Source organism: Gopherus evgoodei, chromosome 6, assembly GCF_007399415.2.
Source record: "Gopherus evgoodei ecotype Sinaloan lineage chromosome 6, rGopEvg1_v1.p, whole genome shotgun sequence".
NCBI classification, from domain to species: Eukaryota; Metazoa; Chordata; order Testudines; family Testudinidae; genus Gopherus; species Gopherus evgoodei.
In genome coordinates, this window is record NC_044327.1 from 35,990,531 (window position 1) to 36,012,324 (window position 21,794).

Below are 21,794 nucleotides of genomic sequence, written 5' to 3' on the forward strand. Positions count from 1 at the left end.
TGGCCAGAGTCAGTAGAGCAACCCACCTATGTGGAATTGCATGGCTTGTTGGCCCGCTGAGGGAGTGGGGCACCACTCGGGGGGGGTGGCACCCAGGGTAAGGGGACTCAGGCTTGCCCCTGCTCCTCCGAGTCCCAACCCAGGGCCCTGGTGGTGATGGGGGTATTCACCACTGAGTCAGCGGGGATCTTCCCGAAATGGCCTGTCAAGGTTTTTTCCCCACTTTGAACTTTAGAGTTCAAGAAGTGGGGACCTGCAATTAGCTTAATTACTAACTTAAATCTGATACGCTGCTACCAGCCAGAAGTTTGTGTCTGGCACACTTTCTGTTCCCCCAAAACCTTCCCTGGGGCATCCAAGACCCAAACCCCTGGGGTCTTAAAACAAGGCGAAATTAATCATCCCCCTCCTTTTCCCCCCAGACTCTCCCCTCCCTGGGTTACCTTGAGAGGCTTACACAGATCCAAACTCCTTGGATCTTAAAACAAAGAGGAATTAACCATCCTCCATCCTTTTCCCCCCACCAATCCCTGGTGAGTTCAGACTCAATCCCTTGGATTTTAAAACAAGGAAAAATCAATCAGGTTCTTAAAAGGAAAGCTTTTAATTAAAGAAAGAAAAGGTAAAAATTATCTCTGTAAATCAGGATGGAAAATGCTTTACAGGGTACTCAGATTCATATAGACTAGAGGGACCCCCCACCAGCCTTAGATTCAAAGTTACAGCAAACAGAGGTAAAAATCCGTCCAGCAAAAACACCATTTACAAGTTGAGGAAACAAACATAAGACTAATCCGCCTTGCCTGGCTATTACTTACTATTCTGAAACATGAAAGACTGATTCAGAAAGATTGGGAGAGCCTGGGTGTGCATCTGGTCCCTCTTAGCCCCAAGAGCGAACAACGAACCAAACAAAAAGCACAAACAAAGACTTCCCTCCACCAAGATTTGAAAATATCTTGTCCCCCCATTGGTTCTCTGGTCAGTTGTCAGCCAGGTTTACTGAGCTTCTTAACCCTTTACAGGTAAAAGAGACATTAACCCTTAACCATCTGTTTATGACACATGCTGACTAGTTCTCTGGTTCACTCACTGATGAAAAGTTTAAGTCCCATGGTCTGCTTCTTACTCTTTCCCGCTTGTTGAAGCTCCCCAGTTCCTCTGGGTCTCTGAGACCCTCAAATGGCTGGGCTCCCGCCAGTGTGGTCCCTTCTCGGGGCTTGTCAGGCAGCCTGGAGTCTATCTGGAACTCTGTGAGCCATAGTGCCGCAGTTGGGGCCTCTAGCAACTCCCTGGAGAGGTCTCACAGCCTGCGTCCTTCCCCTCCAGCAGGTGGCAGCTGTCAAATATTTGGGCAATGGTATAGACCAGGGGTCTGCAACCTATGGCATGCGTGCCAAAGATGGCACGCAAGCTGATTTTTAATGGCACGATACTGCCTGCTGGAGTCCTGGCAGGCAGCAGCATGTCATTAAAAATCCTGCCCAGCCCGGCCCGCTCTTCTCTGCCCTCCACTCCCCCGAGGGGCAGGGGGAAAGGGGCAGAGGGCAGAAGCTTGGTCCTGCCGGCTCCCCTGCCTCTTCCCGTAGTGTGCTGGGTTCCTGCTCCTCCTTCGCCTCTCCATTCCTCCCTACCTGCTAACCCATCAGCTGATGGCCTTTGTGAGGCAGGGGATTGGGAAGGAGCAGAGTCAGCATGCTTGCTGCTCCTGGCAGAGGCACAGAAGAAGCAGGGGTATGGCCTTGAGGAAGGGGGGTTGGAATAGGGGCATATCCCCTCCAGCCCCCTGCCCTAACCCCCCCTCACACACACCCAGCCCTCTGCCCTGAGCTCCGCATCCCCCCACCCCAGGCTTATACCCTGAGCCCTGTGCCTGATACACCCCCCAGACCCCTGGCCTGAACTCTGTACCCCCCCCTACACACCCAGCCCTCTGCTTGACTCCTTCACCCCCCACCCCATGACCCCAGTCCTGACTCTGGTACCCCCACACATACCCAGTGCCCCCCAACCCTGATACCTGCTCCCCCTCATATGCCCCCAGCCCTCTGCTCTGACCCTTGCACCCTTCCACATACCCAGCCCCCTCACACCCCATGCACCCCCCACATCCTGACTCTTGCACCCCCACATCCCCACCCCTACCCCGAGCACCAAATGGGAGCTCCTGCACCCCATCCCCACATTTTCACCTGCACCCCTCACATCAAATGGGAACTGCCCATGTAAGTGCCCCACACCCAAACCTCCTGCTCCAACCCTGAGCCCCCTCCCTCATTCTAGCTCCTGACCAGACTCTTTACCCCCAGCCCTGTGCTCAGTGCACTCCCACCCTCAGCTAAGTGCAGAGAGAGGAAGAGAATGGGTCAGAACCAGGGAGAAGGTAGGTACCCACTGTGTGTGGGCAGAGCTGGGACCCCAGACCGGCAGCGGGCTGAGCGGATCTGTCAGCCGAGATCCGGCAGCAGATGGAACCCCTGAGCGGCAGTGGGCTGAGCCGCTCAGCTCACTGCTGGTCTGGAGTCCCGGCCGCAGGCCCCGCTCAGCCCGCTGCTGGCCTAAGTTCACTTAGGCCAGCAGCGGGCTGTGCAGGCCGGCGGTGTAAGATCAACATTTTAATTTAATTTTAAATGAAGCTTCTTAAACATTTTAAAAACCTTGTTTATTTTACAATACAGCAATAGTTTAGTTATATAATATATAGACTTAGAGAGAGAGACCTTCTAAAAAACATTAAAATGTATTATTGGCACGCGAAGCCTTAAATTAAAGTGAATAAATGAAGACTCAGCACACCACTTCTGAAAAGTTGCCGATCCCTGTTATAGACAGTGCTGGAGAATGCTTGAAAGATGCGTGTATAGCAGAGCTATAGAACTGGGCTTATATCAACTGAGTTGTATGGAAGTGAAACATGGGCGCTAAGGAAGACTGAAAAACACTAGATTGATGGTTTTGATTCTTGTCATCTCTGTCAGCTGCTCCATATCAAGTGGCAGGACAAAATCAGAAATGAGAATATTCTAAGCTGACCCCAGCAACCACTTCTATCAGCACTGTTTCAGTTTCAGCATCTTTCTTGGTCGGAACATATTATAAGAATGGAAGACCAATGAATTCTGAATTGCATGTATCTGGAATGCAGCTACATCACTTGCACTCAACTCCCATTGTTGTCCAGATGTGTGATGAGATTGCCAGGGACAGTATACTCAGTTTCTGTCTATCAGACCACTTTAAGCACATTGTGATAGATCAGTCTGGGTGGCGCATTATTTGCAAGGAGATAATGTCCCTTTGGGATTTGCCATGATGATGATGAGTAATAAATTCTCCTGCCAGCTGGACAATAATGGGAGTTGTGTGCACTTGGTACCTCACAAGAAGTGTTCAGCATCTTTATGTTAAGGTCTAGCATAACATTTGCTCATATTTTGGTTGTGGAGTCTGATACTTCATTATTATTATTATTATTAATACGCTTTTGCGTGCTACATCAGCTGTTAATGGGTTAGTGTGGCTCATTAATGGTCCACTCTATCCAATTAGCATTACTCTCTTATGGTGTATCTGGTAATTAAACCTATGATTTAACAATATATATTAATTATAGCTTTGAAGTACTACCATGGAGTATTAAAGGTCATTGTGGGTAATTCAGCTAAGTGTAAGGAAAAAAAAACTGAACAAAGAGGTTGAGTTTTGTCCTCATCCTCTATCTTCAACCTTCCTTGTTCTGGGCTTAAATAATTTACTCCCACTAATAAGAAGGATTTACAACAGTTTCGAACTATAGAAATAACATGACCTAAATCTGTGACCTTGAGCATGAAAAGGTCTGTTTTTGTGATGTATTTGAGCATATTTACTTTTTTCAATGTGTCTGCAATGAATCGCTCTTCTGAGAGTTTTAACATTCTCTAACCCACTCTTTCCCAGAATTCTTAGAAGTCTCTTTGTTTCAAAGAAAACATGCAAACAGGTAGGAGTTAGTTTAAACAATCTGGGCCCTATCCTTGGCCCCATTCCTTCTCTTTTTGCATTGCTTCCATTGCACAAAGCAGACTTAGAGCCTGTTGAACTAGCCCATTCACATCTTTCTCAGTGTAGAGTAACCTTCAAATGGCACAGAGTCTTCCTAGCAGCTTTTATGTTATCCCCTCCCAGCCCAGGCACAGAGGGCATAGCTAGGGAAAAGTAGGGTGTCCAAGATATCTGTCCACCCCAGCAATCCCCAACTGGAACTGCCCTTTGGGTTGTTGGCAGTCAATGTACATTAGAGCAGTCCTAATACATAAATAGGCAGTAAAATAATAAATTACAAGTTCAATAGTTTCCCATGGGAATCTTTAAATTGACTTCACTGGGCAATGGGTCAGGTCCACTGTACTTTCCACTCTTTTTCAAGATAATCCTTTCCTCTTTCTTCTCCTCCAGGTAAATTATATTGTCAGTTAAGAGCCTCCCTTTTGAATTGTGAAGACTATATTTTTTTTTAAATAATTGGGTTAAAGAGAAAAATAGAGAAGTGGTACATCTTTTCTCCAAGGGTTAGAATTTAAGAATGTAAAGTATAATCCCAGTTCAGATGGTTGGATTTTTATTAATTGTTTTCTCTCTCCAGCAGTATTTAAAAACAAATTTGATAGCTATTGCAAATTTATTTGAGTTTGGTAAAGACAAAAACAAACAACTTCCTTTCCCACCCAGCAAAAAAATATGAGCTAAATTCTGAGCTGACGTCTGCCAAAGCAGACTCCATTGACTTCAGGAGGTTTTATGGGGATGTACATCAGTGTTGAATTTCACCTAGGAATTTCAGTAAGAATCTAATCACTGCTATGACCCAGCAAACCTCCAGGATAATTGCTCAGGAGGATTAAGTGATCCAGTGTAGAATCCTTGCTTTTCTAATAATGAGAATTTAGAGTTTTCCCAGAGGGACAGTGATCCAACTGTCCTTTCATTTTCCACCCCTCTTATTCCCTTACCTGAAAGCCTCCTCAATGTTTAATTTAATTTAAAGGCCAAAAAAAACCATTTCTCCTTTTAGTCACCTAGGTGTAACACCCACTAAAAACTGCGGCACAATATAAACAATTTAAATGTTTTAAAAACACATTTTTCCCACTTTGTGATCATAGGGCATTCTGAGACCATTCAGTAGTATGTCTCTGACCCCTCACTAAAACCTTGTAGAAGAAACTCCTTTTAAACTCAGGCAGATAGATAACCCTTCCTAAATCAACATTATGTAACCTAATTAGACCAACACATTTAAATATCAAATAAATTAGTAAACAGAATGAATGTTTTTCTCTCCTCTTTGAAATGTGGTCTGTGTTAGGTTAAGCCGTGAGTAACAGTCAGCTTCACACACATCATGCTATACAGACAGTAGTATTTTCAAATTGTTGTTTATGCAGGACTCTCTTTCCCCTCCCTCTAGCTGATAATGAAAGATGGCTCCATGTTTCATGAGACTAGCAGTTACATCAGGCACTAAGGGAAAAATCCAGCAGCCCTTCTTCAGTCCTTACTTAAACAAAACTCCCACTGCCTCCAGTGATTTGGCCCAGGAGAAAGTAATCAGCCATTTAACAGGTTGTGTCTACAGTGTATAAGATGCCATATTAGTTTGATCTCGTGTCAAATGTAGCATTCTTCCTTCCTTTTCAGCTCCTTCAACAAAGTTTAAAATAATCCATTATCAGCAGCATAACTGTATCCAGCATTGGGCTGAAGGGAATACTGTCAGGCTACTGTATTTAACACCTTGGGCCAAAATCATGCCTAATATGACTCCACTCAGGACAAAGTTACATCTGGGCTAAATATAACTCCTTCTTTCAGACATGGCAATTCTCTAGTGTGGACATAGGCTGAGACAACAAAGATTTTGGACAATGCCAGGAATAACTGGGTGAGAAAATTCTTGGTGATAGGATAAAGTCTGGTTTTACATGCCCAGATTAAGATTGTAGCTAATTTTCGGACACCCCTTTCCACGGAATGATGTAATGGTTTCAAAATGCAGTCTCTCTGAGTGGGAAAGACACAAACACAACAATTTACATTTGGTGCAGTATTTGCAGAGCAAGACTCCCACTGGGATGATCACATTTTTTTGAAAGGATCCTCCCAAACCTAATACTTACTTCTCAAAATTTTACTTTTGAGCTTCTTCCTTTCTCTTGGCCATTCTTTAGTCAGCAGAGGACACTCTCTTTCTTTGAAACACAGCAAAGCAAAACTTAAAACCACAAAGAAGTGAAACAATGATTACTGTGTCTGGCAAACGAAAAAAAAATACTACAGTACTTATCTGGGCTCTTCCATGCCACAGCTTATGAAAGATATGAAACTTAAAATTCTGCCTAGTGCAGGAATCAGATTAAATATATACCGTTTAGAAGAGGAAGTGGTGTACTGATGTCCTAATGATTTTCATCATCAATTGTCAATTTCTTTTCCTGTCCCTGGCTTACGTTTTCACTTAACTTCACTGTCTAAGGCGTGGAAGACCCTGAAAGCATTGCATTTCCTGTGTAGGCAACGGTGGCAACTGGGAATGGCTGGTGTGTCTGTGAACTGCCTGGATCCACTGCAGTAACCTGTGGTTTTTGGGAAGGGTGTGTGGTGTTTGCTGTTCCAGCGTTTTGTACCGAGGCCCTTACAGACATCCCTGTGCAAGATATAGCCACCCAGACTTTGCATGAGCATACAGAATTTGGGCCCAGCTGTATACGTGCACAAACATACAGATCAGCCTGTCTAATGCTGTGATTGTATTAACACATAGGCTGTTAAGGCAATGGAATCTTGTTGATAATGATAGTTGCTAATTATATTCTCACTGAATAGCTTTCAGCTTAATGAAGACTTGGGTATATTTGTTCAGATGCAAACAGAAATGCATAAAATTCAGCTACATGGAAGGGATGAGTAATAACATCTCAGAGAAGTAGTAATTGTTAATAGTTATTTATATTGCTTGAAGTTTACACAGTATTTTACAGGCCTAGACTAAAACATGCTCCCTGCCTCAAATGTCTTAGTCTCTAAGGCACTGGAGAAGGGTTATTTAAAAACTGCAGTGATTTTGCCAAATTTCTTGTGGCACAACTGCAGAAAGATCATTATTCAGTTGCTGGTCATTTTTCACTCCTTAGTATTTTCCTCCATACCAGTTTGCTCTCTGGGCAAATGCAGATGCAAGATTCTACTTTTGGTATAAAGTGGTTTGAAGAGTTTTTACCCTGATCCCATTATATTGTCCCACTGCTACTACAGTTTGCTCTTGGCTTTTTATGGGGACAAGTACAGTCCCTATCATCTAGAGTCTCAATTATACCTAATACCCACTGTGTTTAGCTAGGGGACACAGGGGAATCAAGTGTGGCTACCTTACCCTGGGCTCCTTATATGCTGCCCCTAGCCCCCTAGGCTTAGTTTGATTTCTATATTGGGGGGGGCAGGGGCTGCTCCAGTCAGGTCACTGGGGCTTAGGGGGGTGGGGGAAACTTCACACATTCCCAAGGACTGCCGTTTGGGGATGGGTGGGGGGAGAACACTTCCCTCAAACCTATACCCATGCCTAGTCCTGGTGAAGGTTAAAGCAGTCTTGAGACTTTTTAGGGTATCCTAGCTGAATATAGCCAGAGCTTATTGGTATTCCAGCCTCACCCTCCTCTCTATTTTCATGCCCTATTCAAAAGCCTTCAGAAGGAGGGTTCTGTATGAGTATGATACACTGGATTTATTTACATAACCTGGGGACTCCATTGGAATGACCTGCTGGCTTAATGCCCTTTTGGATTGTTGGAGCAGTGCAAAAGGGCCTGTCCTGTATTTCTTATTTGTCCTGTGAGTATCCACTGTTTAGCAAACTTGAGTAAAAAAATACGTGTATACTTGTGCCTGTCTATCAGAAATGTGTATATTCTTATAAAAGAATATCTATTGGAGAAAGCAGGACTGAAAAATGATTCTTTAAAAGAGCCCCAATAACGTATGTTTTATAACCACATGATTGAGTGTGTATGTATGTGGCGTGTGTTTATGTTGCCCCACTTATCTTTCATACTTGCACAATAATCTTTGATTATTAAGGCTATGATTTAGTCATGCATATTTTTAGTAAAAGTCATGGACAGGTCACGGGCAATAAACAAAAATTCATGGCCTGTGACCTGTCCATGACTTATACTAAAAATACCTGAGATTAAATCTTGGGGGAGAACGTCGGGGGGGTTGCGCTAGGGGGAATACCTGGGGCCAGCAGCACAAGCTGCCAGGGGCCAACAAAACACGGCTGCTCCAGCCAGCTGGTCAGGGACCACTGCCCGGGGCTGTGGCTGCTCCAGCCACCCCGGGACCACTGCCTGGGGCCGCCGGAGCAGCAGTGCGTGTGGCTATCCCCAGGGCCGCTCCAGCAGCAGCTGGTGTGGCTGTCCCAGAGGCCACCTGAGCAGCTGGCCCTGGAGTCAGCCACACTGGCCCCTTAAGAATTCACAGAGGTCGTGGAAAGTCATGGAATCCGTGACTTCTGTGATCTTCGTGACAGACACAGAGCCCTACTGATTATTAGTGTTAGATTTCCCCCTTTCCCTGTATTTTAGCTGCCCATGTAAATGTAAGTTGATCTAAAAACAAAATGTTTCTGTGTCAGCTTCTACCACTGCAGATGTGTGTTATCTTCGAAATTGAGTGAAGGCTGGTCCACACTACGGGGGGGAAATCGATCTTAGATACGCAACTTCAGCTACATGAATAACGTAGCTGAAGTCGAATATCTAAAATCGGATTACTCACCCGTCCACACCGCGCGGGATCGATGTTCGCGGCTCTCCCTGTCGATTCCGGAACTCCGTTGGGGTTGATGGAGTTCCGGAATTGATATAAGCGCGCTCAGGGATCGATATATCACGTCTAGATTAGACACGATATATCGATCCCCAAGCAATCAATTTTAACCCGCCGATACGGCGGGTAGTCTGGACGTGGCCTGAAAGAGGCTGTATCCCTTGGATTTGCATCTGAGACTTGCTGGGGAGGGCTTTATGAGGTTGTAGATTTTCTTATTAGTGAACATGTTGTTTACATCATTTTAGTTTACACAAGTGTGTAAATAGACAATACTGTACATAGGTTGTTTCTATCTAAATACATATAAAACAAGCTGAACTTAAAATATATATCAATACAGGTGACTTCAAATCTTTTTAAAATATGTACAATCTATTTGGCCCACACAAGGTTGTACATAGGTTCATGTGGCCCTCCTGTGTAGTAAGGTTGGGCACCACTGGTTTAAATTAGAAATATTTGAACCCAAAAATCATGGAATCACCTTTCTTCCCCCCTTCTGCCCACTCCCCCCGCCCCCGAAAAAAAACCACCACCAAACCCTTACAAGGAAGGGCAAATATGGGGATTTGGGACTTGGATCCTAACTGAATGGTTTGTTGGCACACAGCACTGAGAGTTCACTGAATTAGAATATAATAGTTTGATGAACAAATAATGTCATAAAGGTACTGTGCTGTGCTGTGCTTGGGCACCGGCCAGTTACCTATAAGCACGCACTCGCGCACACACACACACACACATACACACACACACGCACACGCACGCACAGAGAGAGAGAGAGTCTTGATCCCAAAACTATGCTTTTTCTACTTTTGCTGCCCTGAAACCAGTTTTTTATTTTGGGAAGAAAAAATACACTGTAAGTGAGTTTTATGAGACAGACTAAAACCTGCCCTGTCAGTGGAACAGGATCAGACCTAATCTGTTAAAATTACATAAATACTGTGCAATGAATTCTGTAATCAAATAAAATGACCTAAGAAACGGTCCAACAAGATTAGAATGGGATTTTGCATAAATGTCTTTTTGGTTCCTAGAAAAAGTAAATGAGTTAGGGGAGAAAGAAGAACCACACATTAAAAAAAAAAAAAAGTATTATCTTGAGTAGTTGCAGAGCAGACTGCCCAGGCTACCAGCAAGACAGAAATAATGAGTTGGAGGTTAATCACTGGTGTAACTGGAAAGGATGCAATCTTTGGCTGTTCCATAAAGAGACTATCTGAAAGTCGTAAGTTTAATTTGTTCAACCCTGCCCTCTCCAAGTGTTGCTCAGAATGTAAAGTAGCCTCTATCACAGAGAACCTCAACTGCAGAGTAAGTGAGAGATTTTTAGAGCACCTGCCAGAAAAATACTCAATAACTACACAATTTCATGTCCAGTGTGTGAAAGTTTCAGCTCTGGTGTTACATTTATTGCAAATAGGAGATATGAAAAGCCTAATTTATAACCCACTGCAGAGGTAACATATCACAGGCTTAGTTCAGATATTAAGTGTGGTATTTTTACGGTTAGAATTAAAGACAGCCTGACAGATCTTTGCAATTGCACCCCTCTGGTTGGTGTGTGGACAATGGTGTCATCTATCACCTATGCTTTCCTATCCCCGAACGTATTTAAAGGTTCATGTAGCAATGTGTAGAAACCAAAGCCATAATGCTGTGAAAGATCTAACCTCCTAAAAATGTTAACTAAAAGAGAATAGCCTGAAGTCCTTGTTATCCACTGAGGAGAAGATTTTAGTGTCAAAAATAAGAAACCTTAAAAAAAAAAAAAAAAAAAAGAATTGTAAGATAACATACCAGCAGTCAGATTGCCAATTCAGACACCTGTGCTACAACATACAGTCTGAAAGCCCAGCAATTTCTTCTGGGATAAAAGACTAGGGAGTACAAGAAAGTAAAACAGCAGGTTGAACCTTGGAAGTTTCCTATTGTGGTCTCCATGAATGGTTATAGAGAAAATTTAGATTATATTTCTTATTTCAACAAATACTGATTTATAATTGTAAACAGGAAGGACAATCCAAGAGAGAAAGGATTATAAAATTTTGATTCAAGGTCAAGATGGCTACTGTATCTCCTTGTGTCCATTTTTCCCATTCATTCCCTCCTGATTGCCCCCCAAAAGGCAAGCTTTATTTTTTCTAGTATAGGCAAACTCCATACTTAAGTGTAAAATTTAACTGTGTGATTTTAAAACTCAGTAACTGGATGCAGCCTATTAAATTCAAGGATTACTACAATAGTCCAATCTGATTTATTATATTTTACACCTGTAACTGCTATCTATTATGAGGGCTCTATAATAGGTGTGTCTGCAGGCTTCAGGGAATGAGTGAGCAAGGCTGAGAAAAGCCAGAAGTAACAGGAAAAAGATCGAGGTCTTCTGCTTTACCCCCTTAGAAAGTGTATCACTGGGGAGCTCAGCTGGCTTGGTTGGCAGACTGCAGTCTCCCTCACAGCCCAGTCTAGGCATCACCTCAGCCCTCCTTCCCTGGCAGGAGAGGAACCAGGAAGGATGGGAATAGCCAGCTTCAGGGAAAGCAGCTCCCACTCCCATATGTAACTGCTTTATCCTATTCCCAATCTCAGGCAACACCTAGAAGTGTCAGGTTATGAACAAAATCATCCATCAAGCAATGCAAATCATTACACATCCTATTTCTAGCTTCAGAATATCAAGAACAAAGAGAGCAGGGCTATGTCTGAAAGATCTGGATACGTTCTTAAAGGACGCTTATCTCCACAATCCCATTTTACCACCCCACAGACAATTCCATATTGCATATGGATGGCAGCTTTCTTTCCCCTCCGAACTTTGATTATTACCATTTGATATGACAGATGCTCCCAGAGTCTCCTCCAGATCCAGAGTAGACTTTAAAGAAGACAGATATTCACTATTATCTCTTCACAGACATTTTTTCTGCTTAGGGCTCTGTACAGAGAGAAAACTGAAATGCACCCACTGAATGATACAATTTCTGGAGTATCTTGGTTTCTTGATAAACACAGATATATGGTGTCAGGGAGGTCTGTCAGAGGCCACACGCTGCCAACAATCAGGAATTCCAGGGCCTGATACCCTCTGGCCCCCCCAAACCCTTCCCTGGGGACCCCCAAGACCCAGATTCCTTGAGTCACAAAACAAAGGGGAATAAACCATTTCCCTTCCCCCTCCTTTCTTTCTCCCAGCTCTTTTCCGTCCTGGCTACACTAGGAGACCACCGTGATTCAATTCCTTGAATCCCCACCCGAAAGGAATGTTCCCTTCCCCCTCCCTTCTTCCCCAGAGAGAGATACAGAGATAAACGCAGAGAGCAGGTTTTTCTTCCCTCCTCCCTTTCCTTTCTCCCACCAATTCCCTGCTGAGTGCAGACTCCCTTCCCTGGAGTCTTATAAAAAATAACCAAAAATCAATTAAATTAAAAAAAAAAAAGAGGAACACTTTAATACAGAAGGAAAAAACATAAAAACTGTCTTTGTAATCAAGATGGTAAATATACAGGGTTTTTATAGCTTATAGACAATAAAAAGAAGCTTTTTCCAGCAGAAACACAATTTAAGCTACTTCCAGCAAGTACACATCTGCAAATAAAGAAAAACAAGTTAAAAAACTACGACCGCCTTTGTACTTACTTACTCTTCTGAGTAAATAAAAAAGTGTAGCAGGGAGATTGGCAGAAACCTGGTTGCACCTCCAGTCCCATCCAGGACCCAGAGAGAACAACGCACAAACCCAAACCCCCCAAACAAAGGCTTCCCTCCACTCAGATTTGAAAGTATCTTGTTTCCTGATTGGTCCTCTGGTCAGGTGTTTGGGTCCCTGTTTGTTAACCCTTTACAGGTAAAAGAGACATTAACCCTTAACTATCTGTTTATGACAACACAGATATATGGTGTCAGGGAAGTCCGTCAGAGGCCTGGGATGAAGATGAATATCAAGTACATCGTTTCATCTCAGAAGAATTTTAAGAGATTTGTCACAGAAACGAAAATCCAGATCTTATGGGAGCCTAGTGGGAATGCTGATCTCATATACCTACTTCACTGATCCAGGATTCTTGTGGTATCTATCCACTACTTGTTCTCCCTCCACATCTCATCTGTGGACAGAGGTCAAGTTCCCATTGTGTATTCTCAGCAACACAAAAGAAGTGAGTGCTGAGAATCGCACTTTTTTGAAGGGATCCACCCATTAGTGAGCTAAGGAGAATGATCCTTATGTCAGATGCCAGCTGGGGATAGTAGAGGTGGCAAAAGCAACAAAGATATATGCCTCTCTATCTGCGGTGAGGTTGTGGGTTGGAGAAGGACCTCTTGAAAAGATGGCCAATATCTCTGCCATATGCCTTCCCACATTTCTCATGGCTTCCCAGGACCATACAAAACCTAAGAAAGAGTGAGTGGCAATGATACCGTTTTATGGCATTCCGTCTGACCAGGCTATTCTCATGCCTGATTATCCTAGCTTTGAACTTTTCAATGTCTCTAACTCAGAGAGGAGGTCTGCTGTTGCAAAAAACCTCACAAGCTTCTATATGGGATCAGAAAGATTAAAAAATGGATACTTGAATGAAGTGACAGTCACTCACATGAACCCCAAACAGAATTAATAAACATAATGTATTCTATTGGCTAGTGCAAAGTCCATAGTTTAACTACCATGTAAACAAGTAAAACATAGCTATGAATTCCTCCAGGAGGGCGTTAGTGTGCGTGTGTAAGAATGTATAAGCAAAAAGTATAACGTTATCGTTCAAGGAAAGGAAGTTTTTGTCCAATCCCAACACTGATGCTTCCTTAGGGCAACAACCCTTATTGCAGCCCCATAAGGCCACAGAGCACAATCTTGGAACCTCATTGCATTCTTTACGGAACAGCCCAAACCCAGGATGTTTCATCATATTTCTTATCCATTTAAGTAGGTCTTCCAATAGCTACTATCTCCAACCAGATGAATGTTGAAGTTGAGAGCTTTCTCAGATGAGAACCAGTATTGTACTTTTAATTCAGGCAATTAATCCATTAATTCCCCAAATAAATTCAAGAAATATTTTTCCTTCTGTTAAGCATTAATGTCCAGTCCTTTGGATTATCTCAGGACAGAGAAATCATTTATCCTGTACTGAAATCTGTTAGACAGCCACATGGCCTTCAATACATAAATTCCCCAAAATTTCTATATAATGTCATCCAGTCTTTAGCCAATGCCATTTTTGGTCAGTAGTGTTTACCACTCAGGGAATGATAGAGAATATGTAATGTATTAAATATAAGTAATATACTAAAGATAAACTAAATATGAGTCAACAGTGTAATACTATTGCAAAAAAAGCAAATATTCTGGGATATATTAGCAGGAGTGTTGAAAGCAAGACATGAAAAGTAATTCTTCCACTCAACTCAGCTAGAGTACTGTCTCTCATTCTGGGCACCACACTTCAGGAAAGATGTGGACAAACTTGAAAATTCCAGATGAGAGCAAGAAAAATGATTAAAGGTCTAGAAAACATGACATATAAGGAAAGGTTTCAAAACATTGGGTATGTTCAGTCTGGAGAAGAGAAGACTGAGGAGGGACATGATAACAGTTTTCAAGTAAGTCCAAGGTTGTTATGAAGGGGAGAGTGATAAATTGTTCTCCTTATGCACAGAGGACAGGACAAGAAGTACTGGGCCTATATTGCAAAAAGGGAGAATTAGGGTAGACATGAGGAGAAACTTCCTAACTATCAAGGTTGTCAAGCACTAGAACAAATTACCTATGGAGGGTGTGGAATCCTTGTCAATGGTGGTTTTCAAGAACAGGTAGACAAACACTTGTGAAGATGGTCTGATAATACTTAGTCCTGCCTTAGCACCCAGGACTGGACTAGATAACCTACCCATGTCCATATTTAGATGGTTCTGCCTGCCACCAAGAAGGAACCCTGCTATAAAAATCCCATTGTAACCCGTCTGTGAACTTTAGCACAATGAGAAGTGGAAAATAAGTAATAGGCTCCACAGATCTGACCTGCCGGATTATCCAGAATAGAAATGGAAATTGATATCCGAAGAGAAGAAATTGTTAGAGAAGAAATTGTTGTGCTTTTTTATAGTTAATAAAATCTGTAACTTAGGAAAGTAGAATTGAATTATTCTGTCTGTGGAATTTAAGGGAACTTTAAGGTGCAGGGCAATCCCCTGCTGCCAGTGACTGACAGGTTCAGTTCTGCTCCCAGGTGTCAAACAAACAAACCAAAGTGCCCACTGTAATTGATCTGTAGGTCTGAATACTCCAAAAAGAACATGTTCAGGAAGCAGAGATACATTTTCTTAATCTGACATTTTGTTTTGGGCCTGTCTTTGATTAAGACCAACTGGTTTTTTGCAGCCTCTGAAAGAGGGAGTGAGTGAGAGAGCACGAACAAATGCACATGTGTTTGTGAGTGTGCGCGCATGCGCTCACACGTAATTTATAAAGTGTATAATTGTGTATATGTCATTTCCACATTCTTGCAGTTTGAGAAATAGGCAGATCAGATACTATGCGTTTACAGTAATATGATATCAAATATTTATAGACTTTCTGAGATCGCCTGCTCAACATAAAAATGTTCTGTTATACTTGGAAGGAAGCAGATATAGCATCCTTAGCCTGCATGTCCTCCTGGGAAAGTATTTATGAAAAGATACAATCTTTCTTTGTTCCTTTTCTTATTTTGTTTTGGCACGCTGACTTCTTTTTTGCAGTGTGATTGCCAGAGGGGTATATTTGGAGAAGTTGCTTGAAGGCTGTTGGTCATTTTTCAAATAATGGGAACCAAAAAAATAAAATGTATATCTCACTGTGGTGCATAAATTCCATATTGTTCTTGATGGATTTTTTCAGCAAATAAATCATGTATGAAAATAATGATACAGGTTTTTGCATTAAACCAAATACTCTGTCAAAAATAATTGTAATGTGCATGTTGGTAAATTTATATTGCTTTTATTTGTTAGGCAACAGCTTAACAGAGATAGCCAGGCAACCTGGAGTTGGTTTATGGAAAATATGAAAGCTGGACTGTAAGTGACAAAACAATCAGACCCCTTTGTTGCCCTGTAGTGTGATTGCCAGTAGTAGTACTAGACTGTGTGTGTTAGCTTTGGATTCCTAGAGCTATTGACTTTTAAACAGTATCTAAATTGCACTGTTATATTTGCATCTTCAGCTGGCCTCCCTCACCCCAAATAAACAAAGGAATCAATATATTCCATTTCATGTAGGAAATATCTAACATTCCATGAAGGAGAATGTGAACAGTTTTACTTTCTGTTAACTTGTGTGTGTTCATATTTAATTTTTACTGACTAAATTAAATTTCTGATATTTATTCACAAAGGATGAGCTAGTCATCACAAAAGAAGAAAATTTCTTTACTCTCCTCAACCCTGAATGACATCAGAAGAAACAGTTCAAAGTTCACCTTTGCAATAATGTGTGTGTGGAGGGTGGAATTGGGAGCCTTTGAAGAGATTGGCAAAATAATTGCAAAATGTGTTTGTCAGGGTGTTTGATGATCTATTCTAATCTGAATCCTTAACATCCCTATCTCCCCCTTGTCCCCATCAACTTAGACTTATCTGTTCAGTAGGGTTCACTTAAGGGGGAATCTGCCAGAGATCCAGCAAGTGTTTGTCATGATGTTCCTTTGCTACATAACTGAAAGGGATTTATTTTTATGAAGGGCTATGTTAATAGAGCTGATAATATAACTATTAAAGTATATGCTACAAGTGTCTTTTCTGTATCTCTACTATTGTGATACAATCGCATATAAAAGCTGAAGTGATGATTGCAGGTATATGTCAGTGAAATTAGTGCATGTTGTCTTTCAAGGATGTTTTAAAGAAAAAAAGTAGCTCCAAACTATCTCATGGACTTTGTCTCCTTTTCTGCTTCTCATCATCTTTCACTGGCCTTTTATTTTTTTCTCCACATTATATCAACACTCCTTAGCATAAGAGGTTTGTCTTCTCCAGTGGGGACTTTTAAATGTCTATATAAAGTTGATACTGCACAAACTGCAGTGATTAATGCTGGGTCCTCAGCTTTTGCATGTAAATAATTTAGGTCAGTGCTTCTCAAAGCCGGTTCGCTGCTTGTTCAGGGAAAGCCCCTGGTGGTCTGAGCCGGTTTGTTTATCTGCCCCGTCTGCAGGTTCGTCTGATCGCGGTTCCCGCTGGCTGGGGGAAGGGCAGCCAGCTCGACCCGCGCCACTTCCCGTAGTCCCCATTGGCCTGGAGTGGCAAACCGCAGCCAGTAGGAGTTGCGATCGGCCGAACCTGTGGACAGGGCAGGTAAACAAACTGGCCCGGACCTCCAGGGGCTTTCTGTGAACAAGCGGCGGACCGGCTTTGAGAATCACTGCTTTAGGTGATAGTACCAAAAGCAGCATTACCGATTTGCCATTATAACAACGTGAGAGAGGTAAAGCAAATAATTAGAACCAATATGAACAGACATATGGATTGATTCCATTTTTGCTTCAAATGTATGTCACTGCAATTATTTTGACTTCAATGGGGCTATTTCTAATGACTTAGAAGTTGGCATAGAAAGTAGACTTATTAAGTTTGCAGATGATACCAAACTGGGAGGGATTGCAACTGCTTTGAAGAACAAGGTCATAATTCAAAATGATCTGGACAAATTGGAGAAATGGTCTGAGGTAAACAGGATGCAGTTTAATAAAGATAAAGGCAAAGTGCTCCACTTAGGAAGGAACGATCTGTTTCACACATACAGAATGGGAAGAGACTGTCTAGGAAGGAGTACGGCAGAAAGGGATCTAGGGGTTATAGTGGACCACAAGCTAAATATGAGTCAACACTGTGATGCTGTTGCAAAAAAAGCGAACGTGATTCTGGGATGCATTAACAGGTGTGTTCTGAGCAAGACACGAGAAGTCATTCTTCCGCTCTACTCTGCGCTGGATAGGCCTCAACTGGAGTATTGTGTCCAGTTCTGGGCACTGCATTTGAAGAAAGATATGGAGAAACTGGAGAGGGTCCAGAAAAGAGCAACAAGAATGATTAACGGTCTAGAGAACATGACCTATGAAGGAAGGCTGAAAGAATTAGGTTTGTTTAGTTTGGAAAAGAGAAGACTGAGAGGAGACTTGATAGTAGTTTTCAGGTACCTAACAGGGTGTCATCAGGAGGAAGGAGAAAACTTGTTCATCTTAGCCTCTAAGGATAGAACAAGAAGCAATGGGCTTCAACTGCAGGAAGGGTGGTTTAGGTTGGACATTAGGAAAAAGTTCCTAACTGTCAGGGTGGTTAAAACTGGAATAAATTGCCTAGGGAGGTTGTGGAATCTCCATCTCTGGAGATATTTAAGAGTAGGTTAGATAAATGTCTATTAGGGATGGTCTAGACAGTATTTGGTCCTGCCATGAGGGCAGGGGACTGGACTCGATGACCTCTCAAGGTCCCTTCCAGCCCTAGAATCTATGAGTCTATGGAAAAAAAATTAATGAAATCAATGGAGTTACTCTTGTGAACTTGGAATACTCAGTGTACACAGGAGTTGCGTAATCAGACCCAGCTACAGAAGAACTAAACAGTTACATTCTAATAATCCTAAAATGTAAACAAAATGCATTTCATGAGGGGGTAGTGGAAAGCAGCAAACTTTGCTTCCTAGTATTTGTTTGACTAAAAAAATGACTCAGCTGAAAGCTCTAAGTGGAACTATCTAAAAGCAGTGTAGTTAATAACTTATCCTTTCAGTTGAACTGACTGTACGGAACAGTATTGTATACAAATTTGGTGGAAAATAAAAAGGACTCTTGCAGTTTGTCTTTTATGCTGCTATCACTCTTGTCCTTTTTTCTCTTTCAAATAAAATAATTCTACTCTATGCGTTTCAGTGGGCTGAACCATCAAAATGTCACTATTAATGTCTTTCAAATGTTAGCTAATTCTGAAGGACAGTAGTTGGAGAACAGTATTCTCCTAAAACTCAGCGTCCTTCAAGCTAAAACTCGTTACTACTGTATGAGTCAGCTTAGGATAAAGAAAAGGGAAACTGAAGTTTTAGAAGAAGGAGACAGAAGAGTATCTCCCTTCCTTTAAGTAGAAGGAATGATTTTGATGTTTTAAAGGCTGTTTTGGCTTGAGTAACATTTTTGGTAAGAACAAAACCTCCAAATGCCTCCCCTCACCAAATACAAAATTAGTAAAACGGTTTTAAATAACTTTTGCTGATGAATCTCAGTGCCTGTAACAGGGTGCCCACTTGGCTCCTGCCCCTGTTGGGCTGATAAAGTCACTCGGAGACCCTAGGTTCAGTAACCACCAGTGCAGTTCATTTATAGGTTGTGCTCCCACCACCTTTTCACCATGCAAGTAGCCCTCTACCGTCAGGAAGGGGAGCACTACCTCCCTGCTTCCACTCCCTGCCTTTTCTCTTTCTTCTTGCTCTCCGCCCCCAAGCGTCCTTCTCCTGAGTCTTTCATACAGCCCTAGACTAATTAGGCAGCAGCTGTCCTTGCTTTCCCAATTAGGGCCAGGTGGTCTAACCAGCTCCAATTCACCTTCCTTAATTGGAGCTGGAGTGACTGAGGGCTGGCTTAGGAGATCCTGCTCAATGCCCTGTCACAGTGCCCAATTCTGCACCAAAACTCCTTTTGATTACAATGGGAATTCTGGATGTGTAAGGAATGCACAACTCTATCGCAAGATTGTTATTTTGGACTACTTAGCAAAGTCATACCTAGACAATCAGTAGGTGTCCCAAGGCTTTGGGGATAGAACTACCACTTCAATAGCTAGTATGTATTCACTGTCAGTGGCTGCCAGACATCGTGGTGGTAGAAGGTCCAATTACTGGCTGATACATTGATGGTCCTTTTTATATATACTCTGTTGTGCTATTTCGAACTGGCTCATCTGACAATCCTTGCTGGCGCTTCACACCCAGTTGGGACTGGATAAAGGATTTGTCCTAGAAATGTGTCTGTACTGTTTCACAGGAGCTATTGTACATATTTAGTAGAATGCTGTCTCTTGTTATTTATTGGCAGTATTTAAAAGCTTTCTTTAATTTGTGCCAAATGCCTATTGTGGGGAAAGATGGATACAGTATGCCAGAAAACACCCTTTGGAGCTTGCAGCTCATGGATCCTGATAATATACAATATTGTATGTTTTGCCATAATTTTATTGCTATGTAATGACAAGCACTATAATTAGGTTAATGGTATCTACACCCTGTAATATCCTCAAAACATACATTATTAATTGGAAAAAAGTGGAAATAACTTGTTCTGTATTAAGCGATTTTTTTCTTCAGAATAAGTGAATATTTTATGTATTAAATATGTGCTGAAATACAATGGTATCTCTCCTTCTAAATGTTTTGAATTTTCTTCTCAGCCATATGGTTACCTGTGCACTCTAGAATAACATATTCTCTCTCCTTCCTTCAGCCTCATGGATATCAAAGCAGAGACTGTAACATACCTATTTTAAGAATAACTTCGTACTCAGGCTACTGTGTAACTGACAATATATATATTTTTTGCTGGCTGCATGGTATCCACATTTTAGACCTTACTTTAACACAAAACAAATTTTAAAAATTAAAATATTGTATTAAAATTAAATAAAATATTTTAATTTTATTTGTTTTCCAAACTGAAATCAGAATGTGTTTTCTGCTTGAATAGAAGATAGTTGTCAAGCATGAAGTGAGCATTATTTCCTTTCTCCTAGGAATTCTAAGTTAAATGTATGTGAAAGCAGAGATATATTTCAGAAAACTATAGAACTGATCCTGTCACAATACACTAAGCTAACTGGAATATTTAAATAAGGGACCAAGACACATCTCCATACCTGGAATATAAACTAGACATGGGAACAGAATTACTTGTGTCTTATGTTTTAGCTTGTCCTGATTCCTGGAGCTATTCTTTTAAGTTCTAAGTACAGAACTTTTTGCTGATCATAACTTACAAATGATTCTGCTGTGTTTTTCTTGTAGGTCCTTTCCAACATGTTTTTAATCATGTTTAAGACATTGACATCTGCCCTAAAGATCACTTCCAGTAAGCAGCTCCCTATCTTAAGGGGTGCTTTAAAGAATCTCCATAGTTTACAGTATAATATTGTTTGACCTGTAATTAGAGACCATTTCTAGACATCCAATTTGTGCTTATTCTTTTAGTAGTTATTTTAGCCAGGTTTTGCTGTAGAATCATGTTCCCCTTTCTAGGAGATCTCTTTGAATGGTAAAAGGCAATTGTACTTTTTTCCCTCAGTGTCTAAATCTACTGAGATTGTAAACTTGTTATTGGGGTTTTTTTTGTTTGTTTGTTTTTGTTTTTTTTTTAATTTTAATTTTATATACAACAAGACTGCACCTGGAAAAACTGTAAGATAAAAGTGCAAATAGAACTTACTTTGAAAATTTGACTTACTAAATATATTTTAATGTGCAAATTGTAGCTTAAATTATTGAAATAGGACACACTTATTTTGCAGTAAGAGTGCCCACCCACCCAGAGACTTGCAACAGAATAATGAATTACAATGGATTTGATTCTTTTAGTTCCAGTTTTTGTGTGGACAAGCCCTGAAAACCTTTCTTCATTAGGAAAAAAGATTGGATTTTTATCACGTTTGCTAACAGATGGTTAAATCTGAGTGTGGACGAAACACTATCATTTTAACGCAGGTTACCAGTGTAGCTTTAATAGTGTTTGCCTTGATCTGATAACCTCTGTTAAAACAATAAGTGCCTTGTCCACGCTAGGATTTTATTGTTACCATGCGTTAGCTTGTGTGGTTAAGAAACCACAACGACATAAAAAAAAACCTTTTTTCTAGTGTGGATTCATCCTTAGTCATCATTCTCCCGCAGCTCACACACCACTGCTATCTAT

The 21,794-nt window shown here is 41.5% G+C and overlaps 1 protein-coding gene across 3 annotated transcripts in view; it reads left to right on the forward strand.

Moving 5' to 3' along the window:
• Positions 1–21,794, forward strand: part of LOC115653372 (guanine nucleotide-binding protein G(q) subunit alpha) — a 230,541-nt gene that overhangs the window by 114,221 nt on the left and 94,526 nt on the right. The window lies entirely within an intron of this gene.